Genomic DNA, 21741 nt, shown 5'->3' on the forward strand with positions numbered 1-21741 from the left:
AGCCACCATTTTCTTCCCTGTGTTATTGTCTGTAGAGTCAGGTCTGCCCGGGTATGCAAATTCAGCCAGCTTTGATCTAAATTCCATATAACACTGGGCCAAAGTGAAACACCCAAGAGGATCAGTTCACACCCAGTACCCCCTTCGTCCTGGGGGAAGACACGTTATGGCTCTCGTGACTCAGCCAGGCTCACAGATCTACAGAGTTTTCAATGAGGCAGATCCTTTCTCCCTACCACTTGTCTAGCGCAGGCGTCTGTCACAACGTGAGGGGGGTCAACCCGACATTCACCCGAATCTGGACTCCCAGTGGCCTCTTCTGGTTTTCAGGAGTGAGCTATTCTCTCCTAACTATATCCCCCATCCCGAAATCTTTAGTTCTCACTCCGAGCTGGCTCCTGCAGAGTTCAAGATGGCCTCTTCGAGAACACCCTTTCTAATTGTTTGAGACATAGACGAGGCAGGCACATACCCCTAAATCATGGACCCACACCTGCCGCAAAGTCTCCTCTAATGTGGACCCAGTATAGAGTCACCTGCATAGTCACTGGGTTCTTTGGGCACCCACTGTATTCAAGGTTCGATACCTATCTCCAATGGGTTATTCCAGGCCCCTCTGGTATTTTTCCAAGTCTGCAAGCTAGATATTCCAAAAGCATAATCCGTCACCTCCTACTCCGCAACTTGATACTCCAGACATTTTCTCAGTAATTTACACCTCCTCGACCCAGGCTACGGGGAGGCGGGCACATGCCCCAATTCTGGGGGCCCACACCTCCCAGGAAGTACCTCTCTTATGGACTCACAACAGCTTTGGCCCAGGCACTGTGGTGTCTGCACCCTTTTCCACCTGGGCTCCCAATTTTCATACGTCCCCTGCACGCTGCAGATTTAGCCACTACAGGCACCTTTCTGCTTTTCTACCATCTGGCGTGCCTGCCGTTGTGTTTTATCTAACAGAGATCGGCCTCATTACAAGTTTGGGGGTAGCCTTGTCGGTAAAACCGGCAGGCTGCTGCCAGGCAACGGGGAAATACAGGGCCATTACAACACAGGCAGACCCTGTATTTCCCCATTGCCAGGAGCTGGAAACTTTCACTCCCCATTCCCATTTGAGCTAAATAGGCCTCAATGGGAATGGGAAGGTCGGATACACCGGCACCATTCAGAATGGTGCTGCTGCCTCCGACATGCTCTGCTTGCGGATGCCGGTATGCCCGCCAGGTCCGACCTGGGTATACCGGGCGGGGGGGGGGTTTGATCGTATAGGCATCACAGGATCTTTCGGATGCGCCCTCCAGTGCTCTTACACTGTAAACTGAAAACCAAGCGAGAGCCGCGCAACAGAGAAATCACTTTCACTTTCTAACGTTATGTTCTGCTAGTCGGATCTCGCCTCGTATGCGTCCAATTCTTTTGGTTGTTAGGGTCAAATGCGCCCTTTTGGGTATTCTCTCTGCATGTCACACTATTTTCAGTCCCGGGGGGACCATAAATTGGGGCTCACTTACATTTCCGTGTTCTGGATGACGGAGGTGGCCTCTGTTACAAACATTTTAATGTTAGGATTAGTGTTGTGAAATTAGCAGCATGTCCTCTGTGCATTATGCACATAGTGATTCATGAAAGACATGTTAACCTGATATAAAACCTGTGGTCATTCCAATTTCCAAACATGGGGCCTCATTACACGGTAGGCGGTAACCCTGGCGCTATTAGCGCCATGGTTGCCGCCGGTATTTTACCGTGTCCGCCTTGGTGGATGGCGGAATAACCGCCCTACTCCAAGGTGAGCGGGGCGGTAATTCCCCATTCACCAAGGCTCTTCCCCATTCCCATTTTTGCCCCATAGGTGCTAAACCTTGCAGAAGGTGCTAATTACGGTACCGCAAATTGCAGTACCGTAATTAGCTCCGAGGTCCCTTTGCGGCACCCTACTTTAACGGCTGGTAAAACCAGCCGTTAAAGTCGGGTCCCGCAAAGGGAACTCGTAGTAAGGCAGTAGGGGTTTACCGGTACCGGTGCCCTTACCGGTACCGGTAAACCCCTACCGTGTAATGAGGCTCATGGTCTTTTATTGATGCAAAGCATCCTGGAACCCTCACTGGTGCTAGTTGATAGCGGTCCCTTGCTCATGAGGACATTTTGAAAGAGCACAATAGTTATGTACCACTGTCCATACTGGAATGATAACCTTCTATCATAAAATAATGTGTATTGTTATTCTAGGTATTGGTAATCAGCTTTTTTCAGTAAGAGAAGTGTAACATTGCATTCATAACTAAAAGATATATTGGAAGTGAATTTTAGAAATTAACATTGTAACATTTTTAAAAGAGCCAATTTGCAATGCAATAGCATGCTTCTTTGTCTTTTAACAGCTGCTTTTGCAAACAAAGAAAACAACTCTTCCCTAAGATAGCAGTGTTTTTTCTCATCATGCCGCTGCCAGAAACGGCTGGACTTAAGAGTTGCCACCTTTGTTTGAAGCAAAAACCGGACTTGAAGCCCCATCCACATTGTTGAAGCCCCGCCCCATAACACGCCCTTTGAATAGATTTGAAAACTGTAGTACAATAATAGCAAGAGACGAAAAAAAACAATAATTGCATTTATTTTTTTAAATATACCTATTTTCGTTTTTTTAAAAGCAATCTGAATCATTAAAATAAATTATTTAAGGATGAATTCACATTTCACTAAATTATATACCATACATTTTAAAACCTAGAAAAGCTGAAAGGCTAAGCTGGTTCTGACAAAATTGGATACAGTGACTGTCAAGCTGTTCAGATTTTAACAAGATGTTTATTAACCTACTTGTCCACCTTGCCAGATCAATAGGGGACACTGATCTATTTGTTTCTGAAAAGGTTTGTAGTTTTAAAGCATCTGCAAAAACATTCTGTAAGATTTATTTTAAGCTTTGAAAGCAATGAGTCCTTTGAATAGCGGAGTAGTTTAAGAAGATGCAGCACAGCTCTAGCAGAACTCTAGCTGCAGGTATCACATAAATTACTGCAGTAGGCACATTAACCCACCAAGCCAACATTCCCAAAGAATCTTACGGGGAGAAAAGGCGTGAGTGATTCCTGAGTGGTTTAAGAAGATGCAGCACAGCTCTAGCAGAACTCTAGCTGCAGGTATCACATAAATCACTGCAGTAGGCACATTAACCCACAAAGCCAACATTCCCAAAGAATCTTACGGGGAGAAAAGGCGAGAGTGATTCCGGAGTGGTTTAAGAAGATGCAGCACAGCTCTAGCAGAACTCTAGCTGCAGGTATCACATAAATCACTGCAGTAGGCACATTAACCCACCAAGCCAACATTCCCAAAGAATCTTACGGGGAGAAAAGGCGAGAGTGATTCCTTAACCATTCATAAAGTGGACACCAATAACAGAAGGGTCTGCTGCAACTTTTAAGAAACGTTGCCATTATTGCCCAAACAAATAAATTGTATGTGAGCATGGAAGTTTAAAAGCTGGTTTAGGTGCATCTAGCATTGGGCTAGCACTTCCCACTCTCTACCAACCATTTAGACACATAGGCTAGGCATGACATCGAGCAAGATAATATTTTCCATCCAGAATCATATTCATTTTGTCAGATGAGATAGGAGTGAATGGTGGGTCTGAGGGGGAGCGGTGGGAAAGAGGGGGAGCAGCGGGACAGAAAAAAGAGAGAGAGGGGTGGGTTAGAGGGCGAGCAGTGGGTTGGAAAGAGCGGGAGCCAGCCTCAGATTGGGAGAAAGATATGAGAGGGAGGGGGAGTGGGAAAGAATGAAGCACTGTAGACTGCAGGAGGAACTGGAGAGTGTAAGTTGAGCTGGTAACCTGATTGGGAGTGTAGCAGGGTGTTGAGGAGTGTGAGTTGTTGCTTAGCAGTGTGAAAGAGCAAATAAGTATGCGCATGACTGGCAGAGTGAAAATAGGCTTGTGCAATAAACCAAAAAAGTAGAGCAAAACAAGCTCTGTTCTTTCTCGCCTGGGTCATCGGGGACTCTATTAACTTGAAAGCAGAAACTACATATAACAGGTGCAATTAATGACGATCTTGCTCTTTTGCAGCCTCTCGCACACTACTCCTTTCTTGCAACCTGGCTCTCATACACCCTAGCTCTCTAGCACCCTCCTGTCAATGAGAAAATGTGAAGCAAACATGCTGCAATCAATATACTTTTGTGTCACAAAATGTGCTTCTTTAGGTTGCAAAGTGTTCAATGTTATGCCGCTCAGCTTCTTACCAACACATGCTTCCTTGCTCTTGGTGGTTGTGAAGCAGAGCTGTATATTCCCTATGAAATTGCAACAACTTCAGGTGCCCGAGGTCTGCTGCAGGTTGGTGGTATAATTAATGCACGTTGCTTGCTTTTTCAATTATGGGAAACAGGCATCAAACATATTGTTGTGCATAGGTGTACAGGAAATGTGCAGTTTTGCAAAAAAGAGCACTTTCTTTGCTTTCAAACAAGCAGGCGACTTTCTAAATTCTATACATACAAAGGCTGCTTTTCCTTTCACAAATAAACCAACCCGCTGGTGGGACATGTTGCCTGGGCTTTGCTTTACAAAGCATGTGTTCCATCGACATTAACTTCCCCCAAGTTATTCACATGAACAGGTCACAGAAAGGGAACCTGCCCCCCCGATCCATTCTCGATTAATTGCTGCCTGCTTGGTAACCTTTATCTTACTACATGTTCTCAATGACAGCTCCAAGGAGAACACGGAGAATTAAAATGCAAGGTGCAGCCTGGCAGGCTGTCACACACCTTAAAACCCCAGGCGCCTGTTGCTACATCTCTGGTTTTCCGAGCCTTTGAACTAAGGCTGCAGACCTATGGGAGAGATGTGGCCCTCATTACGAGTTTGGTGGTAGTCATGGGGCTATTTGCGCCATGACTACCACCAATAACGGTACCGTGTCCGGTTTGGTGGGATGGGGACTTACCATCCAGTCCGACCTTGGCTGGACCGGTAAGTCCCCATTCAACAAACCATTCCCCATTCTCATTTGAGCCCCCATATGGCTCAATGGCAATGGGGAAGGTGCTAATAACGGTACCACAAATTACGGTACTGTCATTGGCTCTGATTTCCCTTAACGGGTCCCGTCCATAACACCTGGTCAGACCAGGCGTCAAAGGAGGGACCCGCTAAGGGAACTCGTAGTAGGGCGGTAAGGGATTACCGGCACCGGTCTCCTTACCGGTGCCGGTATCCCTGCCGCCCTGCGCGTAATGAGGCCCACAGTCTAGATGTGCTGTCTCTAAACCGGACCCAGCTCTTAAAATACAGTTAGTCGGGACTAAATCCAGATGGGTGGCAACTCTAGCTGGACTGGCTCTAGCAAACACACACCTGAAATAGCTACTCTCTACCACATAGGCAGGGGCAGAGACAGAGAGTGTTACAGGGAGAGAGAGAGAGAAAGAGAGCACTGAAAGAAAGAGTGAGAGAGGGCGCGAGCGTGTGCTAGGTCAGATCAGTGTATGATATGTCGGGTGCAGCTGGTTAATGTTAAATATTTTGTAAGAAAGCACAATCTTGTGAGAAGAAATGCCACTGGCAGAACAAGCCATTGACATTGGACAGCACAAGCTTTCTGTTTCTGCACATTTGTAAGAAAACAATGTATAAGAAGGAGTAATGCCAGAGTACAAAGTCTGCACCCCTTTTTTAACAGGCCGAGTTTCCCTGGCCTTCAGCATGTTTCCAGGCAGTAGTTTCTTTACATGTAGACTATTAGTTTGTGGCTAATCAGTGCCAGAGATACTGCAGTACCGCATTGCTAGCTGAGAAATATTACCCAAATGACCCTCCCAAAGTGCCTGGCTCGGCAGGAGTGTTCAGGGATCCGCCTTTCGGTGTGTTCCCATGAGCCTTGGCGATTGGTGACCAGTCTTGGTTGGTGGCGTTTTGTGGAAAGTAATGTGCCTGCATGTGTGTGGGTTGTTCCCATTATAAACAGGCCCCAAGTCTTTGCTACTTCTTCATTACACGAATAGGTGTTAATATTAGTGCCGCAAACTATCCTTTGATAAAGAACCTTAAGAGAATGGCAACCTGAGAAGCAATTAATGTTTTAGGGCTGATGCCTTATTTCAAGCGAGGCTGGCATTATCTTGAATGGAGGATCCATCCCAGATTTAAGCTATGCCTGGATGAAATCTTCCCTCATGCGAACGGGCATTATATTTGCGCTTTAGACTGGGCGTTCTTCTGGTGGCCTCTTTTTCCCGGAACTGGCTACTACTAATTCCGGTTTGTGTCCATGATGTAAGGCTGGTAGAGAGACAATGACGCGCTTTCTGTTCTGTAGAAGGGCCATCCATCTGACAAGAATGTATTTAAAACCGATTTTGAGAGAGTCGGAGATTCGTCACTCTACCTTGGCCGTGAGGTTTTTGAGCCAATGCTCAGATTTGCATGTTGTCTATGCAACTAACTGCCCAGTACATTCACAGAGCCTGGCTGCCCAGAGTGCAATCTTCTCCGAAATAGTTAGGTATTAAATCTGCATTCTGATGTTATGTAGGTGAGGCTGCGAGATTAATTCTCTCCTCGCCACAACCGCTGATTTCTTTTCCAGTTTTTTTCTTTTCTTTTAAAAAAAAAAAAACACTTGCACTTTGTGGGAATGACCTCTCACTTTTGTTTTCATTTTATTGTATGAACTGATTTTATAATATTCTGGTCTGACTGTTTTAAAATGCCTGATTACATAAAGCCGCTGTTTTAGCCTGAGCCTGAATTTTACATTGCCATGTTATCATGAATGTAATGTTTATTTTTCTATTTCTATGCACTTTTATGGTTCCGAAATAAAGTTGTTTAAGTAAGTTAATATTAGTTGACATGATGGTAATTGTTTCATCGACCTCCAACGTTGAAACAACATGTTGGCCTTGAAGCAATTCAAACCTGTGACCTAGAAATTGCACACATCTCTTCAGCAGGCCCTCAACCCACTGAATTACCTTACCATCATCATCATGCATGTTAGGATAGATTTGTATTTGCAATTATTTTATGTATTGAGGATACATGGTGTTTTGCCTGGAAACACCTGCAAATGAAACAGTCTCCGGGCAGTCCTGAATCCAGCGTCTTACATTAGTGGGATGGGTAGTGAATAATTGAACGGTGGGTATCGGGAAAACATGGTGCGGAACTGGGGGACAAGACAGACAACAGTAGCCAGGATGACAGTAGGACTGGCTATATACAGGATATAATGTACAAAGTAAGGTGTGCCAGTGCCGGATATTATGGCCGGGGAGGAGGGATAGTTGAAGGTGCTCCTTCTAGGGTAAGGAGATGGTACTTGAGTGAGGATTTGGTTTGTGGTAGCGTTTTATATGCTGCGCATATATGCTAAACATACCACACTAAATGACCACTAGGTCACATGTTCAAGTATTTTTTCACCACTTTTTTTAGTGTCCGAAGACAGCGCTGATCTGAAACAATGAACACAGTGGTTTCCCTTGATTGTTTTTGACATGTTATTGTGTTAGAACGACATGCATGCATTTCAAAGCACATACATTGCTGGGTTACCATGTATTCATTTTGTAGAGATGAATTCTCCGTTGAGCTCTTTTGGCTTTTTAATGATACAATATTTTTTTTTTTACTGAAAATGTTAGTATAAAGATTTCTTATACATTGTGAGACGTATTCAATATGTGGTTTGATGCTTTACAAGCCCTTTTTATTCACCAGAGTACTTATTTAGCTATGGCCAAAGCATAAGCATTGTATGTCGGTCTAAAAATAAAAAGGGGACATCAGTAAATGTAGTCTACTGCCTAATTTGTCAACAGTAGAACCCGGAAACCTGGGCTCAGATCCCAGCTTCCTCACTTGACTGAACCATGTGATCATTATCAAAACCACTTTAAATCAATGTGCCCAATTGTCCATGGCTGACAACCTTGAGATAATCTAAATTGATTATTTTAAATGTGCACTAGCCAAAAAGACTCACTTGTGGACTACACATTTGCTTGATAGGTGAGAATAATATTGACCATTTATCCAATGAATTACTATACTGAATATGACAGGCTGAATGTCTCTTGTCTCATTCTGACAACAGTGATTGTGAGCCCTAGTTCTTGCCTGAAAGGCAATTGACATGGTGTGGCAGGTTAGTAAAGAGCTCTATAGTTCCCCAGCTGCGTGCTTCCTCTGGAAATACACTGTCAGTGTTTTAGAGCTATATCAGTGTGAACCTCTGTTCTATCTGTCTATCTGTCTGGCTATAAAGATGTGAATGTCTGTAGCAACTGGTCAAATGTGCACTTTCAGTGAACAGTTTATGCTTGCTGCAGAGCATTCACAGACAGGCATTCACTTCAATCGCTTCTGCACTTTTTGATGAGTGCTTCAGTTGGCAGGAGATGCAGAGAGTAGCAGGTTCACAGACAGCTGTTCGTTTTTGGTAGAGTATGTTCTTGTATGAGACACAATGGACCATATTCTCCAAACCTTTTTTGGAGCAAGCGATGAGATGCGCTAACACATCTCATAACTTGCCCAAAAGAAGACTCCCCGAGCATTTCGCAGAGGTGGGCCGTTTACAGCCCGTCACTGTGACATGCACGGTTGTTTGGAGCCTATCATACATTTGTATTGGGATAATGCTCCCAACACTAGCATATGCAAGAGGTCTGGACAGCGCATATTTGCGCTACTGTGCAGCCCCTCCTGAAATGCGCAGGACACCTTTGAGAATAAGGTGACCTGCACATTTCTAAAAGTAGCTCAAATGAAAGGAGCGCAGTCTTTGCACTCCTTTCATTTGTGTTACATTTTGAGAATCTGCCCCTAAGAGTTTTGTGTTCATGGTACTCATGGAGCAGGTGACACAGACATGCACTGCTAGGAAAGGTCACTCCCCCAATCCCAAAGAGATGTGGAGTCAGCCCAGCTTCAAGCTCCACCAGGCCCTTTGCCAAGCTCCTTCTGCTACAGACTGTCAACAGGGGACAGCTTCCTCTACCTCAAGCACAGCACTAAACTACTTCAGCCTCCAGGCAGACAAATGGACCTCACTTTCCCTCAGGCCTTCAACGTGGGCAGCCTAACCCCACCGGACACGCCACACCAGTTTATGCAGATTTCCTGATTTCTCAAAGTCCTAGTAAATGGAGATTGTTTCCTTAATAACCTTTAGGATCTGTCAGATCACATATGTTATGTTGCAGACATTGTAAAAGCATATTTCTCATAATACCGCCTGATAATGAACATTGGCCTAAGCGCATTTGCATCGTACTATAAATCGCATTTGAGTGAACCTGAAAGTAAGCTGTCTACACCACCATCTTAGGTTATCCGCCATTTTGATTAACTTCTGCTTTCTACCCCATGCTAGAAATTGTGTTTTTGGCTCAGCAGAGCAAAATGAATTTTGTACTATGTCAACGTAGATAAGCATGTTGAAGCTGCTAAGGTGGAATCCTTTGTCCTGCACTAAGAAACCTTGGAGCTAAATAAGAGCTGTATTTAAACAGTACGCTAGAGACCATCTGTATCAATAGTGTCTTCTCCGTTCAAACAGTAAAACAGAATGCTGAATATGTGCTTTTGCAGTAATCTGTGTTTTCGGTCCTTGAAACTAAGCTGACTTTAAACCTAAGAACAAATGGTAGACAAATATGAGTAAATGAAACAAGGACTGTTACCTTTGGGCCCAATGTTTGAAAAACATATGAAGTGTTTAACAGAAAACAACTAGCTATTCAATAATGTTTAAACTTGTATAAGTTATGAGAACTGGCCACGAACCCTAGTGAATAGATAACACGAAGATGGGCTGGACGACGTAACCGGGATTGTGGAAAACTGTATGTAAACCTGTGTCTTTGTAATGTCCAGCACTCTCATCTCACGGTGTTCGCTACCACACATTGCGAGGTGTTGAGAGACCAGACAGCTGTTCTGCAAAATAAAAGTGTACTTGTACCATTGTACTTGTGTCTGCCATATTTCTATTAAGTTATATTAAGCATCGATATTTAATCTTTCATATGGCGCCCAAATAGTGACCGTCAGGATTGATGTCACATCGCTAAGACAAGGACGAGGCTGCCGGACCGGGATCGGAGAGTGAAGGGGGCCCCTGCAAAGTGAGATGCGATTCTTCCGCAGTACTGCACAACCCGATCCCTGGACGTTGAGCAGCATTTGGTGAGACATCACAACAAGGGTCCCCGTATAGAGGCAAGTTTTGTGAAAAAGCCAGTCACGACGATTTGTAATCCAATCGAACCCCTTTGTTAGAAATAAGGTGAGTCGTACCCCGATTCCTAAAAACCCTGATATTGATTGCAGCTTTGTATTTGCAAATACAAACGATGCCAAGTAAGAACAGTGATGTGATATGCCTGGAAAACTGTCATCCTGTTTCAGGGTGTTATTCCACAGAGATAGACAATCTTTGGAACAAGGCCAAACGGTGCCACCCGATGGGTTGCTGGCTTTATTAATGTATTGTAAGTATGGCATAGGAACTATCGTATTTATTGAAATTTGGCACAGACAGACCACGCATGTTTCCAAACTTCAGTGGCCATTCTATGGTAGTTTTGAAATTGCCCACCTAGACCATTTAGAATCTGTATTGTTGAGAAAAAAGGCTAGGCCTGCAGCATTTGATGAAGTTAAAGATTGGATAAAGGAAGCTATGCAGCAACTTAGAAGTAAAGGAAAGCATGCACGTATCCACATGACGAATGCTGAGAAAGCATTATTGCATGATCAGCAGAAACAATCAGAATACATTAGAGGTATGGACAGGGCTTTTCAACTCGATGTGCAAAAAATATATCCCTCTCAGGATTTTCATACATCAGATGAGTTACTTAATAAATTGTTAAATGAACGTAGAACTGTTTCAACTGCACCGCCTCCTTATGTGCCTCCTCCCATTGTAATTCCTCCTCCTCCCGTTGTTGTTCCTCTTCCTGTTGTTGTTCCCCCTCCTGCACCTCCACCCTTGCCGACAGTTGCCGTCCCCATAATTCCGTCTGCACCGCCAGCGGTATTACTTCTGCTACCTATTGATTCTTTACCAGGTTCTGCTCCACCTGTAGTGGTTAAAGGGGCGGGAACTGATTCAAGAATAGTGACTCGTGGTACAGTATCTAAAGACAGAAAGAGAGAATTGTATACATGGGCTAAAAAATACATAGAAGAGGGTGATGAATCAGCTGTTTTAGTTGCGATTCCTGTCCAAGGTGTATTCCTGAACAGACTATTTTGATAGAACGGATGAGAATGCATTTAGTTGATATATGGAGTGATTTGACGGACATGAATGTCCCACAGAGGTTGAGGGATTTGAATGTCCTTGCCCACTCAAGGGACACTGCGGAGAGAGTATATGAGCATGTAGAGAAGGTATCTGAGTTTAAAAGGGAGCCAGATCGGTTACAGAAAGATGAGATGGATGATAATGAATGGCAAGCTTCATATGTGCAGAAGCGATTTCTCCCTCCATTGAAACCAATGAGTGAAGAAATGTGCATTTGCATAAGAGACGCTCTTAGATGGATTTCAGATGTTTCAATTTCTCCCATTGAAGTGCATGACACGTTTAGTCAGTATGCTCCGGCAATGCAAAGGAAAGTGTTACAGGTGATGGTAGAGTATCTTCAAGATGAATTTATGAAGCAAAAGGTTTGTTGTCCCGCAGATTTGATGGTCATTTATAAAAACGCATTTTCGCCCGATACTGATTTGACTGATTTGACTACTTTGTCATTTGATTTAGCCTTGTTGCTTAATAGACGTTCAGATTTGCCTACTTTACAATTGCTGATGAGGGAGGTTCCTCCCATTTTCTAGATAGGAAGTGAATACCATAAGGCAATCAATTCCAGATATTAGGAAGAATCTGCAGGATTTTATAAAGAAATCGAATCTGTCCTGCATTCGTCAGTTTTCACGCTGGGTGATATAGATTTGTTGTTTCCCGTGATACTTCCTGCTGATTTGTGGAAGCAGATTACAACTGTAGATGATCAGGCAGGGATGGGTGATACATGGGATGCTTTAGTATGAATAGATAGGGAAAGACATGCTGGTGAGAAACCGCCACAGGTGATACTGGTGTTGCCAGACAGAATAGGGACTAAATTGAAAACTCTGGTTCCTGAAAAAAGAATCATATGGGATAAGCTTATGGCTTGCATACAATTGAAGTCAGAGGGTACAACAGAATATCTTAACAGATTTGAGCAATTATTTCCAGATTTGAGTGGTCAAAATGTAAGTACAGAGCCAGGAAAAGGGTTGTTTGTAGATAGGTTTGTTCATGGATTATTGCCTGAAATCCAATCACAGATCATGACTTCTGAGAGTGCTTGGCAAGCGAAATCACAATCTGAAGTGTTACATATGACACAGTACTATGAGAATAGGGTTAATACAGAGAAGGAGAAGGTGGAAAAGAAGGGAGAGCTGAAAACTAGAGTATTGTTGCAGCAAATAGCTGGAGGAGCCAGAGGTGGGAATACACAGTTCAGAAGCCAATTTACACCACAGGGTAGCGCACAACTGGGTCCTGCACACATGAGCACAATGCCCAATCCTACAGCAGAGATCAAATAGCACATATGGTGCCATGGGTAGACGATCCAGAGGCCTTCCTGCGATAGGGGGTCCTGGTAGAAGTCAGTTTGCACAAAATCAACAGACACCTTCACAAGATAGTCAGCAACAGAATGTTAATAGTGGGAAAACGTTTGATAATCCTTCGACTGTCTATTTTTCTGAGGATCTTGCATTTGATAGATACAGGAGCACAGAAGTGTTCTATTGATCATTCACGGGTTCCTGATATTCCACTGTTAGAGCAGAGCAACATTTCTGTAGGGTTTTCTGGTACACCAGTGGTTAGTCCGGTCTCTCAGCCCGTACCGATTTCACTGGGACCATTTACTGATTCATGTCCATTTCTTTTGACAACAAATTGTGGGGAAAATTTGTTGGGATTGAATTTATTAAAGAAATTGAATGCTGTGATTTACTGTTCTCCAGTCTAGAGAACGATTTCTTTCCAGCAAAGTTCTGTTCCACAATTTTTGTCTAGCCCTTTACCAACTGAATTGAATTGAGCGGTTAATGATAATGAAGTTGTAATTTGAAAAACTGAACCAGTTAAAATTGTGTTGAAACCAGGTTTTAAATTGCTGAGTATTCCGCAGTATAAGATTTCAGTTGACGGTGAACAGGCTTTGAAAAGTATTTTTTCTGATTTTGTACATCGAGACGTAATTGAGGAAATTGCAGAGAGCGTGTGTAATAATCTGATTTTGCCAGTCTATAAGAAAGGGGATAATGTGATTCCTTTTCGTTTTATTATTGACTTAATAAGGTTGTTGCTCCACAATTTCCAATTGTACCTGATGTTACTACAGTATTGACTATGATTCCAGCCACAGCTACACATTTTAGTGTTGTGGATTTGAAGAACGCTTTTTTCAGTATTCCTGTATATGTTTAAAGCAGATATTTGTTTGCTTTCACCCTAGGGGGACGCTCGTTTACATACACTTGTGTGCCGCAAGGGTAAACTGAGAGTCCAAGCATTTATAGTAGAGTGTTGAAAATGTTCTACATCTAGCTGCTGATTCTGAGGTTGCTTGCAAATAAGGCACTGTGTTGCTGCTTATTCATTTAGCAGAATATGGGCATAAGGCTTTGTTGAAGAAGTTTCAATATTGTCAACAGGAGGTCCTGTCGAAGGAGGGAAGAAGACTGACACCTGAACAGATACAAAGTATCTCTGGTATGTCTGTCCCAAATACACAGAAAGAGGTCAGAGCTTTATTAGGCATGGCCTCATATTGTAGACAGTGGATCCCACATTTTTCTTTGTTGATAAAACCTATTTTGGCACTGACAAAGAAGGGTATTTCTTTGCCTTTACTGTGGAACATGGATTGCCAGAACGCTTTTGATTAGCTCTAGGCTGCGTTGTGTTCAGCACCGGTTTTGGGCACACCAAATTACGAAAAGATCTTTGTGTTGTATGTGCATGAATGTGATGGATGTGCTTTGGCTGTTTTAACACAGGAACATGGGGCAAGAATAGACCGTGCAGCTATTTTTCCTCCACGTTAGACCCTGTAGCATGCGCTTTGCCAAGATGTTTGAGAGCTGTAGCTTCTGCTGCTTCATCCGTGAAACAAAGTGAGGATATGGTTTTAGGTCATTCTTTAACCGTGATGGTACCCCGCTCTGTAAACCAGAACGCAGACGCAACATCTCACATGAGCTCGACTAACAAGGTACGAGCTGATTCTATTTGCTACGCATATTCAAATTAAGAGATGTTGCTCATTAAATCTGGCTGAACTATTGCCTCTCCCACAAGAAACAGATTGTAGTGACAAAATGTCACATGATTGCCGCTATACCACAGAACAAGAAACTAGGAAGAATTGATTTTGTTGATACACCTTTAAAGAATCCGCAAGGGGATCTGTTCTGTGATGGCTCTTGCTTTAAACTTCCGGATGGTACATCCACTGCTGCTTATGCAATCACCACATTGAGCACTATTGTGGAAACTAAACGAATTCCGCATAATTCTGCACAGGCCGCAGAGATTATTGCATTAACCAGCACTTGTGAAATTTCTGTAGGACTTAGTGTAAATATATATACAGTCAGCCAATACGCCTTCGGGGTAGTTCATAACTTTGGCCGACTATGGGCTGAGAGAGGATTCTTGACCTCACATGGAACAAAATTCAGCATGGTACTTTAATAGTCCGGTTGCTTTAAGCACTTGCGCTTCCTACACAGTTAGCAATAATGAAGTGTGCCACACACCAGAAAGTGACGGACGATGTGGGAAAAGGAAACGCTTTTGCTGACAGAATAGCCAAACAGACTGCTACTGAACCTTAAAAAATGTACGTGTTGGATGCAAAAAAAGGGGTCACTGACACTTGTATGATAGCAAAGGGATTAGCTGTATAAAAGAAATTCAGGTTGAAGCTACTCCAGAAGAAATCAAACAGTGGGCTGAGGGTCCAGCGGGTCTAGATGATGAGGGTTGTTGGGTGGATAGTGAAAAACAAAGATGGATGCTACCCAATGCCTATGTCACTGTTATGGTTACTATGGCCCATGGCCAAACACACATATGTGCCAAAAAGATTTGCAAACAGTTAGATCCTGTCTGGTATAATAGTAATATTCAGAAAACTGCTGAACGTTTTGTCCAAAGTTGCATGGTATGCTTGCAACATAACATTGGGAAAGGAACACCGACACCAAAGTGCAGTTTTGGTCCCCCTATGAAATTATAATGGGAAGACCTGAAAATATATGCAATGTTCCAAACCCCAAGCAGTTGAAAGACAATGGGTATCCGCTTTTGTCTGATTATTGTGACCAGTTGACTCAAAACATGTGTTTCATTTATCAACAGGTACGACCAGCCCTCCCTGTAAAATACGAGGGTCAAGGTCATCGAATTTGACCTGGCCAGTGGGCCCTACGGAAGAACTTTGAGAGGGGCACCTGCCTTGCACCTCGTTGGAGAGGACCACATCAGATCCTTTTGGCTATGCAAACCACTGTACGAGTGGCTGGAAATAAGCACTGGATCCATGCGACACGTGAAGAGGATTCCTTTTCCTCTACCATATGACAAAGGGGAGGAGAAGGGAATTGATGATCACGACGCTCACAACTAGCCTGCTTTGATTGACTCTGAGGGTGTCACGAAAATTCTTCCTGAGCCCGTGCAGTCTGGGGAGATTGTTGTTACTTCTCTGAAAGTCCTTCATGAGCCTGTGGGGCCTGGGGAGATTGTTGCTTCTTCTTAAATTTCTTCTTCATCGTCGAGCAATCTTGTTTCTGCTTCTTCATCTTCTTCAGGACACAATGATGCTTTGTTCACTGATCATTCCGTACCCGGAGTCACAAGGTACGATCTGTGACCACGGAACCAGATTTAGATTTAGATATTGCTGACATTACAATAATGTAAATAGAATAGGAAAGTAAAGTTAGGCTGTGCACACAAGAAACCCACAAGAAACCACCTTTGAGCCAGTCCCTCGTTATTCCTCTGCTGCATATATTAAGAGGCAAGGACCAGCAAAGTTACCTTCAATCAACATAGGCCACATGGTCAAGTGCCACCCACGGATGAACTAAAAGAGCCTAACAGTGAGGCTTCTTAACGGACACTGAGAAACTATGGCTATTTTAGAGGCCACTTGTACTAAAAAGGATCTTGTTCGTTTTGTTGATAATCAATCCGTTCATCGAGAGTCATGGTCCCGTAGGATCAAATGGATAGTGGTTACAATAGCAGCTTGTATTACAATTGCATTGACATTTGGGATTTGGTATCTGGTAAATGCACATCCGCTTGATGTATTATTGCCAACTGCACGTATCTCCACTCTTCATCCTCGAGACCTCCAACATAGATGCGGTTATCATAACAACATACTCTTAATGATCATGAATGCAACTAATGCCATTTTAAATAAGACCAATTGCTGGGTATGTTCACATCGGTCGCAACATGGGGAAAAGGGACTGGGCTGGTATATACATCCTCTCCCTTTAACTAATGTTTGTTATGTTTCGCTTAGGGCATTATTCTTTGGCCGATGGAACGATAGTGTCACTTGGAATTTCGATGAACTAATCTTAATGAATTTGAAAAACGAGTATTAGCACCTTTAGGATGTTCTCTGTTTGTGAATAGGAGCTAGCTAAATGTTGCTTCTATTAGGCCTTCTGACAGACTCTCTAGACCTTTCCAATCAATGATTACCTTAAAAATGGGTCCTGTAGGTAATAGGGATGCCATGCCTCCCTCCTTATACCATCAACCGTACTCCAAACTCTGTTCCATTCTGCATACAAAGAGAAGGTTCCCAATGAATGGGTACATTTGAGGGTTGTACGAATGATGTTCATACATTGAGATATGGTTTTCGGATGATGCTAATGTTTAATGCTCTTGACTTAGGCCAAAAGGAGGGTTTGTAAAAGCATGTTTCGCATATTACCGCCTGATAATGAACATTGGCCTAAGCGCATTTGCATCATACTACAAATCACATTTGCGTGAACCTGGAAATAAGCTGTCTACGCCGCCATCTTAGGTTATCCGCCATTTTGATTAACTCCTGCTTTCTGCCCCTTGTTAGAAATTGTGTTTTTGTCTCAGGAGAGCAAAATGAACTTTGTACTATGGCAACATAGCTAAACATGTTGAAGCTGCTAAGGGGGAATTGTTTGTCCTGCACTAAGAAACCTTCGAACTAAACAAGAGCCGTATTTAAACAGTAATCTAGAGACCTTCTGTATCAATAGTATCTTCTCCGTTCAAACAGCAAAACAGAATATTGAATAGCTGAATATGTGCTTTTGCAGAAATCTGTGTTTTTTGCTCCTTGAAACTAAGCTGACTTTAAACTTAAGAACAAACGGTAGACAAATATGAGTAAATGAAACAAGGACTGTTACCTTTGTGCCCAATGGTTGAAAAGCATATGAAGTGTTTAACAGAAAACAACTAGCTATTCAATAATGTTTAAACCTGTATTAGTTATGTGAACTGGCCACGAACCCTAGTGGTGATGTGAACTGGCCACGAAGGTAGGCTAGGCGATGTAACCGGGATTGAGGAAAACTGTATATAAACCCGTGCCTTTGTAATGTCCATCACTCTCTCATCTCACGGTGTCCATTACCACACATTGCGAGGTGTTGAGAGACTAGACAGATGTTCTGCAAAATGAAAGTGTATTTGTACCATTGTGCTCATGCCTGGCGTATTTCTATTTACTGTGTACACTGAGACCCCCAACAGGCCCATAGAGCTGGGGTTTGCCCAATAGTACTTTAAGATATGATAGCAGCACCCGTGAGATGGATGGGGGTGCAGATTAATACTCTAACACCAAATCAATAATGACAAATGGCAAAGGGAGTCTGTTTAATGACAAGTACAAAAAATGGGGAGTCTCATGAACATCAGCGGATGCGTGATCTTCTCTCTCGCTTCATAACTCCAACGAACTTCATAAAAAACACATCATTTATACTAAAGACTTGTCATCACTGACGTTTAACGCTTAAACGTTATCAGGCAATTCTATTGGTTCTAGAAAGGTAACTTTAATATAGGTACTATATCTGTATATGGTAACGGAGTAAGGGGATTAGGTAAACACTTTTTTACAAGTATCAGGAACCAGCATGGGAGCCGCCATGGCACCATGCTATGCCAACATATTCATGTTCTATCTAGAATATGAAAACGTCCTAACCCCTCCAAGGTGGTCTCGACATCTATCACTCTACACACGATACATCAACGACATTTTTGGAATCTGGACAGGTCCAGTGGACGAGTTGGAACAATTTTTCACCATGATGAACCTGTTGAACCCCAGAATTAAGTTCAAATCAGCTACTAGTGAGTCACTACAGGAATACACTTCCTGGACGTCGAAATTTACGCGAAAGAAGGAAAACTAGAAACACGGATCTTCACAAAGGAGACGGACAGGAGCAGCTTACGACTAGCGACAAGTTTTCATCCACAAAGAACACTGGATAGTGTACCGTTGAGCCAATTCTTACGGTACAGGCGAAACATCTCGCAAATGACAGAATTCTCCAGACAATCATCAACCTTACAGATGAAGTTCATTGAGAGGGGATATGACAGAAATCTAATTTCTGAAATCGAAGAGAAAGTAAATTTGACCCAAAGAGATACTCTACTTACCCCCAGAACCAACCGAGATCAACAAAAACTGGTATACGTTACGACATATTCCACCCAGAGTAAGAGGATTAAAAGGATTTTTCAGAAACATTTGGCACCTGCTGCAAATGGATCCGAAACTTCTACAACTCTTTCCAGAGATTCCAACGTTCGCTTACAGGAACAATAAATCCTTACGTAACAGCTTGATTAGAGCAGACATAACTACCATGGGAACTGGGAAATACATTCAAGGGTACTGTCCCCTGCCACAACTGCCAGCATTGTGGCAACATACTAAAGGGCAACACTATCAGCCACCCATACACAGGAAAACCTATCCCCCTGAAACACTCTTGCACGTGTGATGCATCAAACGTCATGTATGGACTCAAGTGTCCTTGTGGCCTATTTTATGTGGGCATGACCACCAGAAAAGTTAAAATCCGATGGTCGGAGCACAAATCTAACATCAGAACAAAGAGTCAAAAATCACTCGTTGCAATACATTTCTCAGAAGCTAGACATTCGGTAGCACAAATGAAATGTGTGATACTTCAACATGTAAAACTTGGCCCTAGAGGCGGAGACATTGTAAGAACTCTCCATCAGAGGGAGATAATATGGATTGATACCCTTGACTGCCTTAGCCCTAAAGGCATGAACGTAGAGTTTGATCTAATGTGTTATTTTTGAGTGTATGTATAAGCAAAGTTCGGGTTAAAGCAAGAAAATGTGCAGATGTCTCTTCTGTTAAATATACTCTACCTTATCTCCCGATACCTGATTCGGTAGTATAGACTGATTAATGCACATGCCCAAAATGTGTTGATGCCAGTTATGTTTAATTATATGTAAAAACAAAATTCGGTTCAAAGCAAGAAATATGTGAAGGTGTATCCTCTCCTTAACATATCTTAGCTTATCTCCTGATACCGGACTTGGCAGTATAAATGTACCTTAACCTGAAGCCATATGGTGACTGACTGATGCATATGTCTAAAATGTCTTGATGCTAGTTGCAATAGATTATCTTTGTTTAAAGGAAAGAGACTGGGAGATTAAGGCACAAAAGCTGCCACTCTAGAATGTGAGCCATCAAATTGGCAGAGATCAATGTATTAAATATTAAACGACAGGCCTTTCAGGTAGCAGAGAGGCAGGAGCGAGACAAGAAAGACTCTCATTAGATCAAAGCACGACACAAACCAAGAATTAAACCAGGCAATACTTTTGAACAGAACAGGCTATTTTTGTAGCCTATTTCTATAACTGCAGTGGAATCACATATAATCATGCTACATTTCAGCCGCAACATGAAATACAAGGGGACCCAAGCAGACTAGTCGTCTGCGTTACTCCCCACTCATTCATGCTGTGGCCCTACGACACATATCCTTGTTAGGACTTTTAAATGTCAATTTTTCAATACAACCAGATCGACTAAAATAATTCATCTTATCACTCCCAATGGATGAGATAAGTGGTCTTACTTGGAAACCGTCAGCTCCCGAAGCTGCAAGTCAGGATACGGTGTAGTTCCCTCCAGGGTAACATCAGGAATGCATACACGCATGCGTGGAGGCACAGTGTGCCTGAACCGAGTTGCGACTGGACGCTGACAGCGTCTGCGCGGCGGAGGTTTCACACTGTTCACCCGTGCATGCCCTACGAGATGCCACTCAGCTCCTATCTACACGCATGCGCGAGAAGTTAGCGGTCCAGCCTGCTCACGCGTATACGAATACACTAATCAATACATTAAAAACGAGCTTCCACCATGCGCATGCGCAAGAATGAAGCGGTCCGGCCCGCTCAAGGGCATGCGCACAGACTCTCTAAATACTATTTAGAACAGTAATCACTGGGAAACGCTATGGACCGGAGAAAACCGCTTGATGCTCCAGATACCCAAGGACTTCCAACACACACGCACGCAGTGCATAGAGGTGAGAAATAGCTTCAGAACTGATTTAACGGGTGAAGCCCTGGTCTTTACACCGTATCACTTTATGAATACCATGCACATTTTAAGAGGTTAGATTGACCACTGGTCTAGTTAGAATGATACAGCCAGACCAACAGTATGGGGGAGAGGTACCCCCCTGTTTCTACTCCACTAACACACAGCGGTTCACTACAGTAATTTACAAATACACTCCTGAGAAAAGTATACTGAGTGTACATTTTTTTCCCCCTGTTGTTTTCTCTAGAAACTCTTTGAGAACAAATCTCCTTGAAGTACTATTGTCCAGCTACAGAGCAGATTAGGTGCAGTTAAACCTATCAACAAGAGGGTGTCCAAGAATCAGAAAGCAAGGTGCCAGTGGCATCAGAAGAAGGTGCGTTAAGAGAAATGTTTTGAATTGTCTGAAATGTAAATTTTCAAGCTATCATTTCCTACAGTTGAGTTTTCCAATTTTGAACAATTGATAAAACACCAAGGCCCTCATTACAAGTCAGGCGGTGGACCATGGTGCTAATAGCCGGATTCCGCCATGGTGGATGGCGGAATTACCGCCCCATTCCAAGGTGAGTGGGGCGGTAATTCCCCATTCACCATTTGCCCTTCCCCATTCCCATTTTTGCCCCATAGGGCATAATGGGGATGGGGAAGGCGCTAATTACGGCACCGTAAATTACGGTGCCGTAATTAGCACCAAGGTCGCTTAGCACCTTGGACTTTAACGCCTGCAAAAAGCAGGCGTTAAAGTGTGAATCAGGCGTTAAGGGTTAACGGCGCCGACGGCGCCGTTAAACCCTTAACGCATGACTTGTAATGAGGGCCTAATAGTGAAATACTGTCTATGTTTTTACCGTAGGAATTGAATTCAAGAACATATGTATTGTTGGAACAAATAGTGTCATTGGCCCTGAAGATGGACTGTCAGAAAAGTCCGAAACGCGTTGGCAACACATTGACAAATCTTGATACTATTTTGGTTTGGTGACTTTAACCAAGAAATTT

This window comes from Ambystoma mexicanum, chromosome 9 (genome assembly GCF_040938575.1).
Source record: "Ambystoma mexicanum isolate Mex_15411 chromosome 9, UKY_AmexF1_1, whole genome shotgun sequence".
In the NCBI taxonomy this organism is placed as follows: Eukaryota; Metazoa; Chordata; class Amphibia; order Caudata; family Ambystomatidae; genus Ambystoma; species Ambystoma mexicanum.